Source organism: Xenopus laevis, chromosome 7S (assembly GCF_017654675.1).
Source record: "Xenopus laevis strain J_2021 chromosome 7S, Xenopus_laevis_v10.1, whole genome shotgun sequence".
Taxonomy (NCBI): domain Eukaryota; kingdom Metazoa; phylum Chordata; class Amphibia; order Anura; family Pipidae; genus Xenopus; species Xenopus laevis.
In genome coordinates, this window is record NC_054384.1 from 59,356,223 (window position 1) to 59,373,799 (window position 17,577).

The 17,577-nt window shown below is 37.6% G+C and overlaps 1 protein-coding gene across 4 annotated transcripts in view; it reads right to left on the reverse strand.

Moving 5' to 3' along the window:
- Positions 1 to 17,577, reverse strand: part of LOC121396419 (CMP-N-acetylneuraminate-beta-galactosamide-alpha-2,3-sialyltransferase 4-like) — a 123,887-nt gene that overhangs the window by 23,278 nt on the left and 83,032 nt on the right. The gene's annotated exons all lie outside the window — the stretch shown is intronic.

The window sequence follows — 17,577 nt, forward strand, 5'->3', positions numbered from 1 at the left end:
CAGCCATCTTCTTCTTGTTCAGTAATCCTCGGGTCTTCTTCTGACACTTCTGATTACCGAAGAGAAGAAGATGGCGCCCATAAACTCCAATGCCCTGAATCTCCAAAGAGGGGTAAGTAAAAAGTTTGGGGCATTTACCCGGGGTAGCAGCTAGTCTGGGGGGAGGGGGAGGGAGGGGGGTCTATGTAGGGTGAGGGTAGGGTTTTTTTTTTAATAAGGGGTTGAATTCTCCTTTAACAGAAAACTATGTGCCATGTAAATACATTTTTCTATATGGGGATCAGTTTTTCCTTTTTGAATTTAAGTGTTGCACCATGTCTCATTGGCCAATAGGATAAAGATTATGCATCTTATAAATTAATAGTTACATAATTCATTTGGGTTGAAAAAAGGGTATCATTTGGGCATCAACTTAGAACCTTCCATATGACCCCCAAGCATCAATGTCCAGGATTAGGCAAAAGCAAAAAACAATCCAATGTTTTGGCTATGTGCAGTGTAAGTAATAATATGACTTATAATTACAGATCAACAACAAATCAGGCAAAACTTAAACACTGCATACCAAAACAACACATTACATGAAATACAACTCTTTCCTGAACATTCAGGATAACAGGTTTGCAAATATACCCATTTCTATACTGACTTTTAAATATTTCATTTCCTGTGCAAAATTGTTTTAAAATAAAGCAGTTTTTTAACCCATTAGAAGTTGTGTAAATATAGTATGACAGTGTGTTTAGAAAACCCATCTGTATTGCATGAAAATGTACAGAAAAGCATGCATTTAAGCTGTATGATATGGGCTGGAGGGGGATGCCTACTCCAGATAGGGTTACTGCAGGAAAAAGGGGTGCACTCCCACACCAAAGGGCTCTTCTCTGGATTTCTGGAAGAGACACAGTCTTGGGTGTTCCTGGTGTGGGAACAAAAGCCAGAGAGAGGACCAAGGGGCCGTGGAGACACAGAGAGTGTCTGATAAAGAAAGACAGAGTGCCTGAGCTTGAGAGAAAGCAAGTGCCAAGAGACTGGTGAGAGGAGGAGAGGCTGAATGATTTGATGAAAGTGCAGCAGTAAAGCGGACTTGGAACTGTGAGTAATCAGGGTGCTGACCTTGTAGTGGACCCAAGTCTGGGAGAGGCCCTGGGGTAGTCAGAAAGACTACATTTTCATATATGAGAGACTTGTGTTATACTTTGATGCTATATTGGCATATATAATATATATATATATATATATATATATATATATATATATATATATATATATATATATATATATATATATATATATATATATATAATCTGCCACCTATTTTTTTCAACTACATTTGCCAGAATCCTCTGTCAGTCAACAGCCCTAATATCGCTCTTCATTTGCTAGTGGCAAGATTAGGAAACAGAAAACACCACATGTATAGTAAGGAGTCCTCAAGAGGTCAGCACAAGTTGTGTTTATGGAACTGTTAAAAAAAGGGAGTATACTGCCCCTTTAACTGCGACTCAAAAGCAAAAAGCACTTTTTAATAATACTTCTCTTAAAGGAGAAGGAAAGTAATTAACTACTTGGGGGTGCCAAATGTTAGGTGCCCCCAAGTGAATGTACAGTATTTACTTTCCTGAAACCCTGGGCCAGTGCTCCTATCAGCAGAAAACTGCACTGGCCCGTTGTTAATCCAGCGAGCACCACAGATCGCTTCTCTTCCGGCTTCAAATTTCCTGGTAATAGAAGAAGGATATCGGCATACGAGGCAACTAGCGTTGCAGGGAACAACCTGCTTGTTTATTATGCGGTGATGCAATGTTTCGGGGACACTCCCCTTTGTCAAGCATGTGGAAACCGTGAGGACATACAAATACAGTGATCTATTAATAAATTAGCATATATAATTAACAGTGTTATAAAAGGGCCATTGCCTAAAAACATTTTTTTTAAAAAAAAATATAACACAACCTGTTATTAAACATCCAGAAAACCAGAAACCGTCATTTAGTGTCCAAAGTGTTAAAATTCTTGTTAAATGTCCATGATGTTAATGCATATAATGCAGATTTTTGGCTTCAAAAAAAAATTGTATAAATGTGAAAAAATCCTTTAAGTGTCAGAAAAAATGCCTAGAATAGAAATAACTTATTTTATACAAAAATAAATAGATAGGACAATCCAATTAGCAACAGTCTATAGCAAGTTACCAAATATATACATTGTTACATTTCTAAGAAACGAGAGGCTGCAATTAAAAAGATACACAGTAACATACTGCCCCTACATTTAAGGGAAAGGGACAAGGGAAATATTTTATCAGGCTGATTTCTTATCTGTTAAAAAGAAAGAAAAGCAAAAAAGGATATTAGACAACGTACTAATTCATAAATAACAAGACAGATTGTACTCCTCATTAATCCCCTTAAGATTTTTTGTTTGTAGTAACCAAATCCAAAAACACTCCCTCTGGAGTAACCGGCTTTTTAGGTCTTGACCCTGGCATGTTTCCACTTTTTCTTATACCTGCCAACGTAATTTGGCCACCCGGTGCCCTTGTGTGTAATTAATAAGGTTTCTTTTTTACTTTTATCTTTACCTTTATTGCCCAAAGGAACCGCTGTTGGTATTGGTGGTTTATAATTTTGAATTGTGGATTTATGCTCATTCAATCTAAAATATTTTTTAGGAAGAGGCCAGACAGGGCGCACCGGCAGGACCAGAAGGGGTAAACGCAAACCAAGCTGCCAGACAAAAACGCAAGAATCAACAACGCAGGTAATTAACGTGTTTAATCTATCTGACTTTGTACTGTCGCAAGCTGAATTGACTGTATTAAGCAAAGGTTTAGGGTTTATTCCCTCATATACATCCCCGGAGTTCCCTATCAATGTGGATTTATTTAAATTCATCAGGTCATTAAAACTAAAAGTATATTTCTCAGAACAACAAGACAGCAGGATTCATGATTCATCCCTGGCTACTCTTAAGGCAAAATTGGGTTATAGGTCTATGTTTATTCCTCCTGGCGTTTTCTCTAGCATTGAAACGTTTGAGAACATTGTAGCATTGGAAGTAAGTAAGACACAACATACCCATTCTAAGCACAAAGGCATTAATTTGTCCCCAGGTGAAAGAGCTGCATTAAAAACTTTAAAGGAAAACACTGATGTTACCATTACAAAGGCCGACAAGGGTGGTGGGATAGTGGTTTTGAACACTGTGGATTACAACATGGAGGCTGAGCGTCAGTTAATGACTACAAAAAATGTAATAATGACCCTACTTTCAAATATAGAAACAAAATTAATATCTTGCTTCATTCTGCAGTGATGGAGGGCTTAATTACTAAAGCGCCCCATGTATATTTTCTTCTGAAGATTCATAAACAATTGATTAACTCTCCAGGGCGACCAATTGTGTCCAATATAGGATCAATCTGGCAACCATTGGCAATATATATTGACACGTATCTGCAAGACATTTTACCAACTTTAAAACCATGTTTAAGTGACACTGCTGCATTTCTTACATACGTACATTACCATAATCAATTTTAAATTAAACTCAGACAGTTGAACTGCAGACTTTCAGCTTTAATTCAGTGGGTTGAACAAAAAGATTGCATAAAAATGTGAGGAACTAAAGCCATTTTTAACACAATAACTTCATTTCAGGTGTTCAAAAGTAATTAGACAAATTAAAAAACTGAAAATAAAATGTTCATTTCTAATACTTGGTTGAAAACCCTTTTCTGGAGGGTGACTGACTTGGCCATTCAAGAATATTCCACTTTTTTGCTTTTATAAACTCCTTGCTTTAGCTTTATGTCAATCTGTATTATTAAACGCCTCGCAATCAATTTGACTGCATTTAGCTGGATTTGAGCAGACAGTGTGTCTCTGAACACCTCTGAATTCATTAGGCTGCTTCTGTCCTGTGTCACATCATGGATAAACACTAGTGTCCCAGTGCCACTGGCAGCCATGCATGCCCAAGCCATCACATTGACTCCGCCATTTTACAGATGATGTGGTATGCTTTGGATCATGAGCTGTTTGATGCCTTCTCCATACTTTTTTCTTGCCATCATTCTGGTAGAGGTTGATAGTAGTTTCATCTGTCCAAAGGATGTTTTTCCAGAACTGTGCTGGCTTTTTTAGATGTGTTTTTTAGCAAAGTCCAATCTAGCATTTCTATTCTTGATACTTATGAGTGGCTTTCACCTTGCAGTGCAGCCGCTGTCTTTACTTTCATGCAGCCTTCTCTTTATGATAGACTTGGATATCGATATGCCTACCATCTGTAGAGTGTTGTTCACTTGTTTGGCTCAGTGTCGGACTGGCCCACCGGGATACCAGAAAAACTCCCGGTGTGCCCAGGTGTCAGTGGGCCCTCGTGCTGCTAAACATTTGGCCTATGTCATGGCCATTCCCTATTTCTATGAGAGCAAAGAGGCTAAATAGATGGAATAATAGATTATAGTATGTAAAGAAAAGAGATTAGGATAGTAGTGGTTGAGTGAGGGGAGGAAGAATAATAGTATTGAGAGTGGGCCCCTGGTCTAAGATTACTTGGTGGGCCCCTGTTCGAAGGTTTTTGGGTGGGCCCCTGGTGTCCCAGTCAGACACTGGTTTGGCTGTTTGGGGACACAACAGCCTTCCTGCTCAGAAAAAAGATATGCAGTTATACACATTTACACATCTTTTACTAAAGTTAGCTTTTGTTTTGCTTTTTAAATTTGCACACTTCTATACACTCACATACAGATATAAGCAGTCATACAAGTTTGAGAAGTGTACACATATATGTCCAAACACAAAAAAGTTTATATTATTTTTTTTTTTTTTTTAATGCATGTTACCATTTTGATTATATCTTAAAACATATTTAGGAGTTAGACATTTTCTAAACTATTTAGGATGGTAGACTGGCCCACAAGGCCCCAAACTAATACTGACGTTATGGATTTACAGTGGTCTGCACCAAAACAAGTTAAGTAGCCCAGATTAGATAAAGGGAAAATACATATTTGTGCACCAAATAAAAAGTGGGTGCATTATACCAGCTCTGCTGTCATTATAGTGATAGTTTAGTAACAGAGTCCAAAGTGAACATTATTTGTAACTAGCTTTAAAACTTTTTCATTACCTGGAACTTAGAGGCAAATTTCCGCCTCTTTCTTTTTGAAATACTGTATTTGTTCTCTGTGAGCAGATGTGGTGCAGACAAACAATAGTGATTTTTTATGGCCCCTCAGTAACATATTGGCAGCCTTAACCCAAGAGCTGTTTACAGATTCAATTCTACTTAAATCTAGAGAACAATAAAGCCTGACATTTTGTGCTTGACAGTACTTGTAAGTCCATCAAACACAAAGGGGCTGATTCACTAAGCTCGAGTGAAGGATTCGAATGAAAAATACTTCGAATTTCGAAGTATTTTTTGGGTACTTCGACCATCGAATTGGTTAAATTCGTTCGAAGTCGAACGAAATCGAACGAATCGAACGAAAAATCGTTCGACTATTCGACCATTCGATAGTCGAAGTACTTGCCCTTTAAAAAAAACTTCGACCCCCTACTTCGGCAGCTAAAAGCTACCGAAGTCAATGTTAGCCTATGGGGAAGGTCCCCATAGGCTTGCCTGTGATTTTTTGATCGAAGGATTTTCCTTCGATCGTTGGATTAAAATCCTTCGAATCGTTCGATTCGAAGGATTTAATCGTTCGATCGAACTGAAAATCCTTCGATCGATCGATCGCAGGATCAGCGCTAAATCCTTCGACTTCGATATTCGAAGTCGAAGGATTTCAATCCGAGGGTCGAATTTCGAAGTATTTTTAACTTCGAAATTCGACCCTTAGTGAATCGGCCTCCCCGTGTCATGCTCTACATTACTGAAATCTCTTTCTCTTTTAACAGAAGGGATCTGTAACTGTATTTATACATTTACCCATTTGTAATGTTGTTTCCCATCACATTTATCACCTTATTGTAGGAAATATTCACTGTTATTAGGGATGCACCGAATCCAGGATTCGGTTCGGGATTTGGCCAGGATTCGGCCTTTTTAAGCAGGATTCGGATTCGGCCAAATCCTTCTGCTAGGCCGAACCGAATCCAAATCCTAATTTGCATATGTAAATTAGGTACAGGGAAGGAAATCACTTGACTTTTTGTCACAAAACAAGGAAGTAAAAAAATTTCCACTTCCCACCCCTAATTTGCATATGAAAATTAGGGTTCGGATTCGGTTCGGTATTCGGCCGAATCTTTCACAAAGGATTCAGGGGTTCGGCCGAATCCAAAAAAGTGGATTCGGTGCATCCCTAACTGTTATATACAGTGGAACCTCAATTTTACATCCCCTGATTTTACATTGTTGTTTTGTGGTCCCACCTATATATTATGTATAATACATTTCCCATTTTTTTCTGGTCCCCTGAAAAACATAAAATGTGGGTTCTACTGTATTTTAATATTCAACTTTATGGTGCTACAGCTTGCCCACAAACCTCCTGTTATAACCTGAACACCAGCACTGATTTCTAGACAGTAATCCACTATGTGACTTATAGAGCAAAGAGGAGTAGCAAGGTAGGGGAATAGGGGACCCCTAAGCTAATTATGTGATGTAGATCTATTGCATTGCTCTGTGCATTGCTCTACTAGAAAATTAAATACAATGCAACAAACAGAACACAGAGCAGAAGAGATGCCTATCAGAATTGTACTGGTATGGGATTGTTATCCCAATACCTGTTATCCACAAAGACTGCTTCCCATAGACTCCATTTTATCCAAATAATTAAAATGTTTAAAACCAATTTCATTTTTCTATGTAATAATTAAATAGTACAATGTACTTGATCCAAACTAAGATATAATTAATCCTTATTGAAGGCAAAACTGGTCTGTTGGGTTTATTTAATGTTTAAACTTGTAAACATTTTGTAGTGAACTTAAGCTATTAAGATTCAAATTACAGAAATACCTATTATCTGGAAAACCCCAGGTCCCAAGCATTCTCAGTAACAGATGCCATACCTGTATTGTTTATGCACATGATTTAACGCACCAGTGTTCTCCATCTGTGCTCCAAGAGTCAGTAGAAGTTACTATTGAGGTCTCTGTTGTGGTGCACAAGCAGGTTCTTTTTTATTTTTAAAAGTCTATCTCTCAGTTGTGTACAACAGGGATTCTGATGTGAGTTGTAAGATGTCAGCTCCATAATTTACCCAGGCATTACCTGTTTTTTTGCACCTCTCCCCTCTGGTCTCTCGTCACCATACTTAATTCCCCTGGGTTTCCTAGTTTCCCCATAACAATCAATGCACAGTGAGTATTCAACAGCTAAGAATACCATGTGCACATGCGCAATGACATCACTTCTAGTGGCAGGCCTTATGCAATGTCTTCACTTCCTGTGACATCAGGAGAGGATGCAAAATTATTCAGTGGCACATGCCTGACATCTTGAAGCTTATTAGCTAAAGTGCAGTTTATTTCTAAGGGATAATGCAGTTAAAAGCCAGATCAACCAATTATATATTTACTTTCAATATATATATATGAGTCAAAAAGAAACTGACAATCAGAGCCATTACAAACATTCTTAGCTTTCAATGTCTTAGCTCGCTGTTGACAATTTCTAGACACACAAAGATATGAGGAATGGTGTTCAAGAAAATGCTTGTAGACTTTTTGTATGATGTAAACAGCAAGGCAACTTGCAATTGGTTTTCATTTATTTGTGGTTATTAAATGATTTAGCTACATTTTCTAGTAAATGGGAATGATTTTTGGAAATTAAAGACCAGGTACAATGTTGTTTTCATTACTGTCTAAAACATACTTATGGTGGTGTGAAATAAACAGTTTGACAGAGTGAAGGAATAGAGGAAAAAACGTTTTAATTTCGAATGGTCGAATAGGGCTACTTCGACCTTCGACTATGACCTTCGACTTCGAATCGTATCGAACTAAAAATCGCTCGACTATTCGACCATTCGATAGTCGAAGTACCGTCTCTTTAAAAAATTCTTCGACCCCCTAGTTCGCCACCTAAAACCTACCGAGGCCAATGTTAGCCTATAGGGAAGGTCCCCATAGGCTTCCTAACGATTTCCTGATCGAAGGAATATCCTTCGATCAATGGATTAAAATCCTTTGAATCGTTCGATTAGAAGGATTTAATCGTTCAATCGAACGATTATTCCTTTGATCGTTCGATTGTAGGTATAGCGCAAAATCCGATATTCGAAGGTCTAATATCGAGGGTTAATTAACCCTCGATATTCGACCCTAGGTAAATGTGCCCCTAATTGTACATTGTGCAGTTTCAAGACATGCTTCAAGGTGGTGTCATTTTATTTTTACACAAAATAACTGTAATTTCAAAAATATTTACAAATTACACAGATACACAGATGCAAAAGACAAAACAAGTAATAACTTCTCTGTATATTGAGTTGCCATGTGTTCCTAAAACTAAATCATTAGCTTCAGGTATATATTTCTTCTAACATTGCAACTAAACTTCTTACATGTTTCCAGTCAAATATGATTTTGTTTCAGCTGAGCTCTGTCACAATACAGTTGAAATGTACTTCTCGATACACAACATAAAGAGGAGAAACTGTTCCACGCTGGGAAAGGTAAATATATAGTTGGGTAATCCTGGTATTACAAAAGGATGGGTTTTTTTTGTTTTTTTTAGAAAAGGAAAATATGCACTACCTTATTCATTTGAGCTTTTTGAATAGACACATACTGCAGTGTTATTTGAATCTCATGACATACATAATAAACACAAAAAAATGTTTTACATACTGTATTATCTGTATTAGGTCACAGCTGGAGGTAACAGCAATCCTGGGACAGTTGCCGCCCCCTCTCTTCCGCTCTGCAATTTAGACTTTAGTGTCAGAGGGGGTAAAGGGGGGGGGGGGCATCGCTAGCACAAGTGCACACAATAGCACTCGTTTTAAAAAGTAAAAATTTGGGTCTTAAAGTTAACAGAGTCATCTTGGTAACTGCCCATTTACTGCCACCCGAGGCAAGGGTATAACCTTGCTTCATGGAGGATTGGCCCTGGCTAGAAGACCTTGAATTCCAGTGCAAATGCTTATGCTAATTTCCTAACAGGTTAAGCAGGTTTATACACTCCATAAATCTGTCACACTGTGTTACCTAGGTCTCTAAATTAGGCAACCAAAAATGTAGTTATGGATACAAGAAAAATCACTAATGAAAATGTAGCTGACCAAGAAGTTAATTACAAAGTCAAGAGGATTCACACATGCTAATGCTGGTTACCATTGTTACGCCATTCATCTTCCTATTATTCTTTTATATATGAAGATTATTGTGTTGACTTTATGGCAGAGAGAGAGAAAGAGAGAGAGCACATGTATGTTTTAAACATAACTCTGGCAACAAAGATACAGTATAGTTACTCTGAGGAATAGCCAAAGAGGATCAAAATACCCTGGGGTACTCAGTTTGTTTCAACAATTTCTATTTTGCAATGATGGAGAGGGCAAATAATACTGTATAGAGAAAGGGAGAGAGTTAGAATGTAATGGGCTTTGTTACTTTTAAAAAAACATTCTTTTAGAAATGTGAAATATTGAGCAAACTATATACAGTGTACTTTTGTCATTTATACTTCTATTGCGCACCACTAACTTTAGTATGCTAGTAAAGATCTATGTTTTCATACCATCCAATTGTTTTTATTTAATTTATACCTATACCATAGTTGGATTTGCCTTCCCAAAGAGACACCAATGAGTTTCCTACAACAAACATGGACCTGCCACATTATTTATCCTGACATGTGTTTTTTTGAAGACTGCGCCAAGAAACTGACACTGTATGCATCCTTCCATTTGTTCTGTGATTATTTTACATAAAACTGACCCAGTATGCATCCGTCCCTGTGTTCTGGGGTTTTTATATATAAAATTGCCCCTGCATTTATTCTGCCATTTATTCTGGGGTTATACGAGGAATTGTTACTGATTCATCGTGATATGTTCTGAGGACATCAGACAGTAAATTGGCATTGCATTCACAGCTTTTCTGGGGGTTTATACTTGGAACAGACACTACATTTAGGGGTTATTTATCAAAATCATACAAGATAGCACATACCCCTCAGATATATTGTTTCAAATATATAAATTGCACTAAATAAAAGTTTTCAGTAGGTACTGTAAAAGAACTGATGGAAGGGAGAAATTCATATCTTATCTCTGACTATGAGTTATGTACAGGGAAAATAAGCCTACATAGACATACTGACACATTTTGTATTTTTATCAGGGCAAAACTAAAGAGGCTGTTCAATTTTAAATTAACTTTTAGTATGATATAGAAAGTTATATTCTGTGACAAGGTGTAGTTGGTCGCTTATGTAGTTTTTGCATTATTTAGGCACACAGGGTTGAGAATTCAGAGAAACACTGTGCCTTAGTCCTGTGTGCAATTAGCCTTGGGTTTATGTTCAGCAACTTGCAAGTGTGGAATTTCAGCTATCTGGTTGCTAGAGTCCAATTTACCAACAACAGTAATAACAATAAAATTGTAGCCTCACATGGCTAAAGATCCCCCATCTGAAAGCTGGAATGAGGCAGAGCAAGAAGGCAAATAATTAAAAAAAAATAAAAAAAATAAAAAGATTAAAAGGACATTTGAATACATAATAAAAGTTAACTTTAAGTTGAACTACCCCTTTAAATACAGGTACGGTATTCCCTAATCTCAGATAAGAGGTCTTTCCAGAATTTCAATGACCATACCAAAAGTCTGATAAAAATAATTTAAATATTAAATAAACTCAATTGTTTTGACACCAATATTTGTTTATGCAGCTTGCTTTCGATCATGTACAATGTATTGTTTTATTATGACAGAGAAAAATTAACTTATTTATAAAAGTTTAAATTATTAAGAATTATTTGCTTAACATAGACTCAGTGGGAGATGGCTTTCCTTTATTTTGGAGCTAATTCTGAGGAGTATCGAATATTTTATTATTATTAACATGTATTTATATAGCGCCAACATATTGCGCAGCACTGTAAAGTAAATGTGATTATACAACTACATCACATGAATTACATACATAGAATATATGGAGTAACAAACATCACAATCAATACAGGTACAAAGAGGTGAGGAAGGCCCTATGCATAGGCATACAGTCTAAAGGGAAGGGAGTAATACAATAAGGTGTGGGAGTGGGCAAGATCGAAGTAAGTAAGATCGAAGTAAGTGGGTGAGAAATGTGGTGTTGCGTTAGGTAGTTAAGCAGAGTGAGGGTAGGCTTCTCGAAAGAAGTGCGTTTTCAGAGATTTTTTGAAAGCAGAAAGGTTGGGAGAAAGTCGGACAGACCGTGGGAGAGCGTTCCAGAGGAGGGGTGCAGCCCTTGCAAAGTCTTGAATGCGAGCATGTGAGGAGGTAATGAGAGAAGAGTTGAGTAGCAGGTCAGTAGAGGAGCGTAGTAAGCGAGTGGGTGAGTATATAGAGATGAGTTCAGAGATGTAGGGTGGAGCAGAGTTGTGAAGTGCTTTGAAAGGCAGTGTCATTAATTTGAATTTGATTCTGAAAGGTAACGGAAGCCAGTGCAGGGATTGACAGAATGGCGAGGCAGAGGAGGAGCAGTTGCTGAGGTGTTTGAGCCTCGCAGCAGTGTTCATTATGGACTGGAGAGGTGACAGTCTCTGGAGGGGGGGGCCAATTAAAAGAGAGTTACAGTAGTCTAGACGCGATATGATGAGTGAGTGAATAAGAATTTTGGCAGCGTCTTGGGTGATAAATTATCGTATTTTGGATATGTTCCTTAGGTGGAAGTGACATGATTTAATAAGTGACTGGATATGAGGAGTGAATGACAGGGCAGAATCTAGGATAACCCCAAGGCACCGGGCCTGGGGAGAGGGGGTGATAATGGAATAGTTAACTATGATGGATACTTCGGGGATGCTACTGGTGTTAGTTGGAGGAAAGAGAACCATTTCAGTTTTAGAGAGGTTTAATTTAAGGTAGCGTTGCGACATCCAGGTAGAGATAGCGGACAGGCAGGAGGAGACGCGAGTTAGGAGTTCTGGGTTGAGATCAGGAGATGAGAGATAGATCTGAGTATCGTCAGCATAGAGGTGGTAGTGGAAACCATACGAATTTATTAATTTGCCAAGGGAGGAAGTATAGAGGGAGAATAGTAATGGTCCCAGGACAGAGCCTTGAGGAACTCCAACAGAAAGAGGTAGGGGAGAAGATGATACTCCATTGTAGGAGACACTGAAGGAACGATTGGTGATGTAAGAAGAGAACCAGAACAGGGCTGTGTCACAAAGGCCAAGCGAATGGAGGGACTGGAGGAGGAGAGGGTGATCTACAGTGTCAAATGCGGCTGAGAGATCAAGCAGTATTAGTAGTGAGAAATGATTGTTGGCTTTAGCGGTTAAAAGGTCATTAGTTAGCAGTTTCCGTGGAGTGTTATGGCTTAAAACCAGATTGTAGGGGGTCCAGCAGGTTATTGTCAGAGAGGAATGAGGTAAGTCGGTTGTAGACTAGGCGCTCAAGTAGTTTAGAGATGAAAGGTAGCAGAGAGATAGGTCGGAGGTTGTCAAGATTGGAGGGATCAAGAGAGGGTTTTTTCAGAATGGGGGTGACAAGAGTATGTTTTAGTTGAGAAGGAAACAGTCCAGTTGAGAGCGAAAGATTAAATAGGTGAGTTAAGGCCAGAAGCTTTGAGACAGGGGTGAAGGAGCACAGTAGAGACTGGGCAGTGTGGAGGGATGGTGGTGGAAGTCTAGGGGGGTTGAGTAGTGTAATGTCCTTTCTGATAGTGTCAATTTTGTTTTTGAAGTGCTCAGCAATATCTTGAGCAGAGACAGATGTGCATGGAGGGGGTGGAGAAGGGGAAAGGAGAGTGTTAAAGGTGGAGAAAAGTTGTGCTGGTTTTTTAGAAAGGGAGTTAATGAGTGAAGTAAAGTATGTTTGTTTGGCTTGGAAGAGGCTGGTGTTAAAGGAGCGCAGGGCAGATTTGTAGCTCCAAAAGTCCCCTCTAAATTAAGGTGGCCATACACGGCTGATAAAAGCTGCCGATAGACTAAGTCGGCAGCTTATTGGCCCATGTATGGAGCCCCTCGACGGGCTTTCCCGATCGAGATCTGGCCAGATCTCGATCGGATGGAACAATAAATCTGTTCGTTGATGCAGTCCCGCGATCTGACCCCCGTTCCCATTCATTAGGATTCGATCGTTGGGCCCCAGGGCCCACGATCGTATCAGCCCGATATTGCCCACCTCAAGGTGGGCATATCGGAGAGAGATCCACTTATTTGGCAACATTGCCAAATGAGCGGATCTCTCTGTGTATGGCCACCTTTAGTTAGTTAAATTAGTTAGCTAATTAGTTAAATTAGTTAGCTGTGTTAAGTCGCCATATTTTTCTGTGTGCATTCATCTCTTTACTTGTTATCTAATTAAGTTTAATTATAAATTATATTGGATGGATTAGTCTTGGCGGAACTTCTAAACAGGTGATTATAAATGAGTGGCACGAAGGACAGAAAATGTTCCCTCACACATCACTATGGGTAATTTATGCAATTCTGCAAAACATTTCTGCTCTCTAAACTTTACTGCACTGACTACTGAGTACTTACTCCTTTTTTACAAAATAAATGGCTCAGTTATACAAAGATTAGTAAGCAGTAGCACTCAAAAGCAATTACAATTATCAGGGATGAATTTGCCCATACTGCTGTCCTGAACTGGCCTACTTGCAGCTGCCCCTCTTGACCTCTTATCTTTTTTTATCTTTGGAGCCTAAATGGAATGTAGGGTCTTAAAGTTATCAATAAACTTCAGGGCTCTGCCGCAGGAGGCAAGTGTCTTGCCATGGCAGGACTGCCCCCGACAGCGACAGTTGATTCACGGTAGACTACAATAACAAATACCCCTCATCTCCTTTCCTCTGTGTTGTGTAGTGAAATCATTGTATGTTTTGTTAGAGGGTTATTTATCAAAGGTCGAGTAATGTGAATTTTTTAAAACTCTAATAAATTAGATTTTATTCACAATTCGAATGGTATGTTATTTATGAAAAAAATTTAAAGCACCACTAATGGCCACTTCTTCTTTCCATCCACTGGTAAACCTCACGGAATTTCCCATGTCCTCTCAAAAGGAATGTCCCATTTTCTCTATAAGAAGTTCCAACTTTCTCTAATGACCACCATAAAGTTGCAGTTACACAGCATTCTCTGGATTGCACAGACACTTTCTACTTGTCACCTCTTCTTACCTCAATAGGCACTTAAAGGAAAACTATACCCCCCAACCATGTAGGTCTCTATAAAAATATATTGCATAAAACAGCTCATGCGTAAAACCCTGCTTCATGTAAATAAACCATTTTCATAATAATATACTTTTTAGTAGTATGTGCCATTTGGTAATCCTAAATAGAAAATTGCCATTTTATAAAATAAGGGCCACCCCCTGGTATCCTAGGATTCAAGGTGCGCATAAACAAACCATACATGTTAGGTCACATGAGCCAATGTCTTTAGCTTCCACACTTCTTCCTTTTATAGTTGGGGGCAGATTTATCAAGGGTCGAATTCAAATTTTGAATTCATATTGGAAATTCGAATTTTCAAGTTTTTTTTATCGTCAAAATGGTCAAATTCGACTAGGGAATTAAGCAAATTTGATTTGAGTTTTTCAGAAAATTCTAATTAGATTTTTGAGATTTATCATACTCTGGCTCTTTAAGAACTTGAATTTGACTATTCGCCACCTAAAACCTGCCAAATTGTAGTTTAAGTCAAGGGGAGATATGCGGGGATCAATTTGGAGTTGTTTGCAGCCTTCCTGACATTCAAATCGAGTTTTTAAAATTTGCATCAAATTAGATTCAAATTCGATTCGAGTTTTCAGTTCAATCTTATTCACCAGAGTTTAAAAAATTATATTTTTATAATACATTTTGATTTTGAGTTCATGGGAGTTTATGAGAGTTTTAAAAAATATTCACATAAATTCGAAATTCGACTGATAAATGTGCCTCCTCAAGTTGTAATATTTCTGATCAGGTGATCTGTGAGGCTCAAGGGAAAAGGGAAAAGATGTAGAAGGGCAATATTTACTGAAATATATATTCCAGTTTGGTAAGATTAAATAGGCTACTTTGCTTAAGGATTCATTTTGGGGGTATAGTTTTCCTTTAAACTTATGATATTTCCACCCAGTTGCTTGACAAACTAAAAGGAATCAATCTTGTATCTGCCCTAAACGCTCAGCAGCACATGCCATATATCCAAGCTGTAAGCTGTTTCATCTGTTTCCCATATAAAAAGTGCAAACACTATACAGGTATAGGATCCCTTATCCGGAAACCCGATATCCAGAAAGCTCCGAGTTACGGAATGGCTGTCTCCCATAGACTCCATTTTATCCAAATAATCCAAATTTTTAAAAATGATTTCCTTTTTCTCTGTAATAATAAAACAGTAGCTTGTACTTGATCCCAACTAAGATATAATTAATCCTTATTGGAAGCAAAACCAGCCTATTGGGTTTATTTAATGTTTAAATTAATTTCTAGTAGGCATGAAGACCCAAATTACGGAAAGATCCATTATCCGGAAAACCCCAGGTCCCGAGCATTCTGGATAACAGGTCCCATACCTGTACAAGAAAGTAAACTCTGGTTTCCATTAAGATTCTGCTAGTTGTTACAGGTGTAGTATATACATTATTCTTCAAAGTACATATGTATTAAGTTGTTGAACATTGCAGAAAGCAATTGCTTATTATCTTAAACATACACAACTACAAAATGAACTATTTATTTTCCCTGGCTACACAGATCTTACCACTCCCTTTTTAATCATGTTTTGACAGTTAAATCATATAGACATAAGCAAATTTTGTACTGCTTAGTAGTCTGCTCTGCTCAGTTACAATTGGGCACTAAAATTATTTTCTTTAGATAACTATAAGAATGGAAACCACTATTTTTTCACAACATGAGAAGTACATTTATATTTGTCCTGAATTTAAAGGGCACCCTTCACCTGACAATTTTTTTTTTTACAAACTGAGGTGCGGGCTAACACAGTCAGCACTCCTGATGGAGGAAACAATAGTATGTCTTGCAAAACCAAAAACCAAAAACAAACCCTCACAAGTGCTCTGCCAGAGAGGTTCCCAGTTGGGAGGTATGAAAAGTGTGTTAAAAATTACCTATTTTTTGTTCTGTTTTTTACACTGTGAAGCCTGGCGACGTGTGGCAAATTATTCTGCTGTTTTTTAAACCGCATAATAAATATGCCCTATAATGTAGTGCTTGTTTGTATTATTAGTTTGATTACTATGATTGCACTGTACTTAGCAAATCTTAGGTGCACTGTCTGTTTGTATTGAAGTTATTTTTGCTTACAAGAGGGACCCAAGACTATGCACACACTGCAAAGAATCCAAATAACATTTTCTGTGTGGCGTGTCTTTGTTGGAGTGTCAGTCTAAAATTCATGTCCATGATAAACTCCACATCAATGCCGCATATTGTTCATAACTAGTGGTAAAATAATAACTTTGTAGTACTAAGCTCGAATATGGCAAAAAAAAAAAAAAATCAAAATTATATCATAATCAATTTATTTTGTTAAAAAGGGTACAAAATAGTGTTATTTTCTAGCTGTGTGATTACATTTTAGAAGCACAACTCCAGTGAGTCTCACAAAAAAACAAACAGCGCTGCGAAATATGTTGGTGCTATATAAATACATGTTAATAATATTAGACAATATAATTTTGGCACTTAAAATGCAGCAACAACCAATTTAAACTGCAGCATTTAATATCCTCCTATTTGTGCCTATAAATTGTGTACATTTGGATCGTAAGGTCTATGGCAAAAGGACCTTCGACCACTTGTCTTTGTAACACTTAGCACTTGTGGGCCCATTTATTAAAAGTTGAATTTTAGTGGTTTTAGTGTTTTTTGAAACCATGATTAAACTCTATTGGGGGAATGTAATATGTTTTGCTAGCGCAAAAAAGCTCGCCAACACCTCTGCAAGCATTAGCGACAATGTTTGCATAATTGTAGAAAAAATATTTATTTTTTTTTTTGCAACAAAATATTTAACAAAATGCCAGAGCAGATGTTAACGCAAACCTTTGCTTAGCGATAATGCGCAATGTAATATTCCCAGCTAATTATTTTACATTTGGAGCAGAACTAAACATTCGCAAAAACGCCATTTCAAATAACGTTTGTGATTTTTAATTACTTCCCCCCTATATCTCTATGCCATGAAAAGGTAGCAAAAAATCTAAATATAAAAAGTACAAATAAAAAAAAAAATTCTGTATGCTGCGCTAAAAAATCCGAAAACCTGTAAAAAATTTCGTTTTTCTGACAATTACTAGCGAAAAAAATATGAAAGTTTGAAAATCCAAAAATATCAGCGTAGCTTCTATTGACTTCTATGGGACCTCAACAGCTTTAACTTGGCGCAGTTTTGTATTAGAGTATTTCATAGTTTTTGAGTGATCAAAAAAT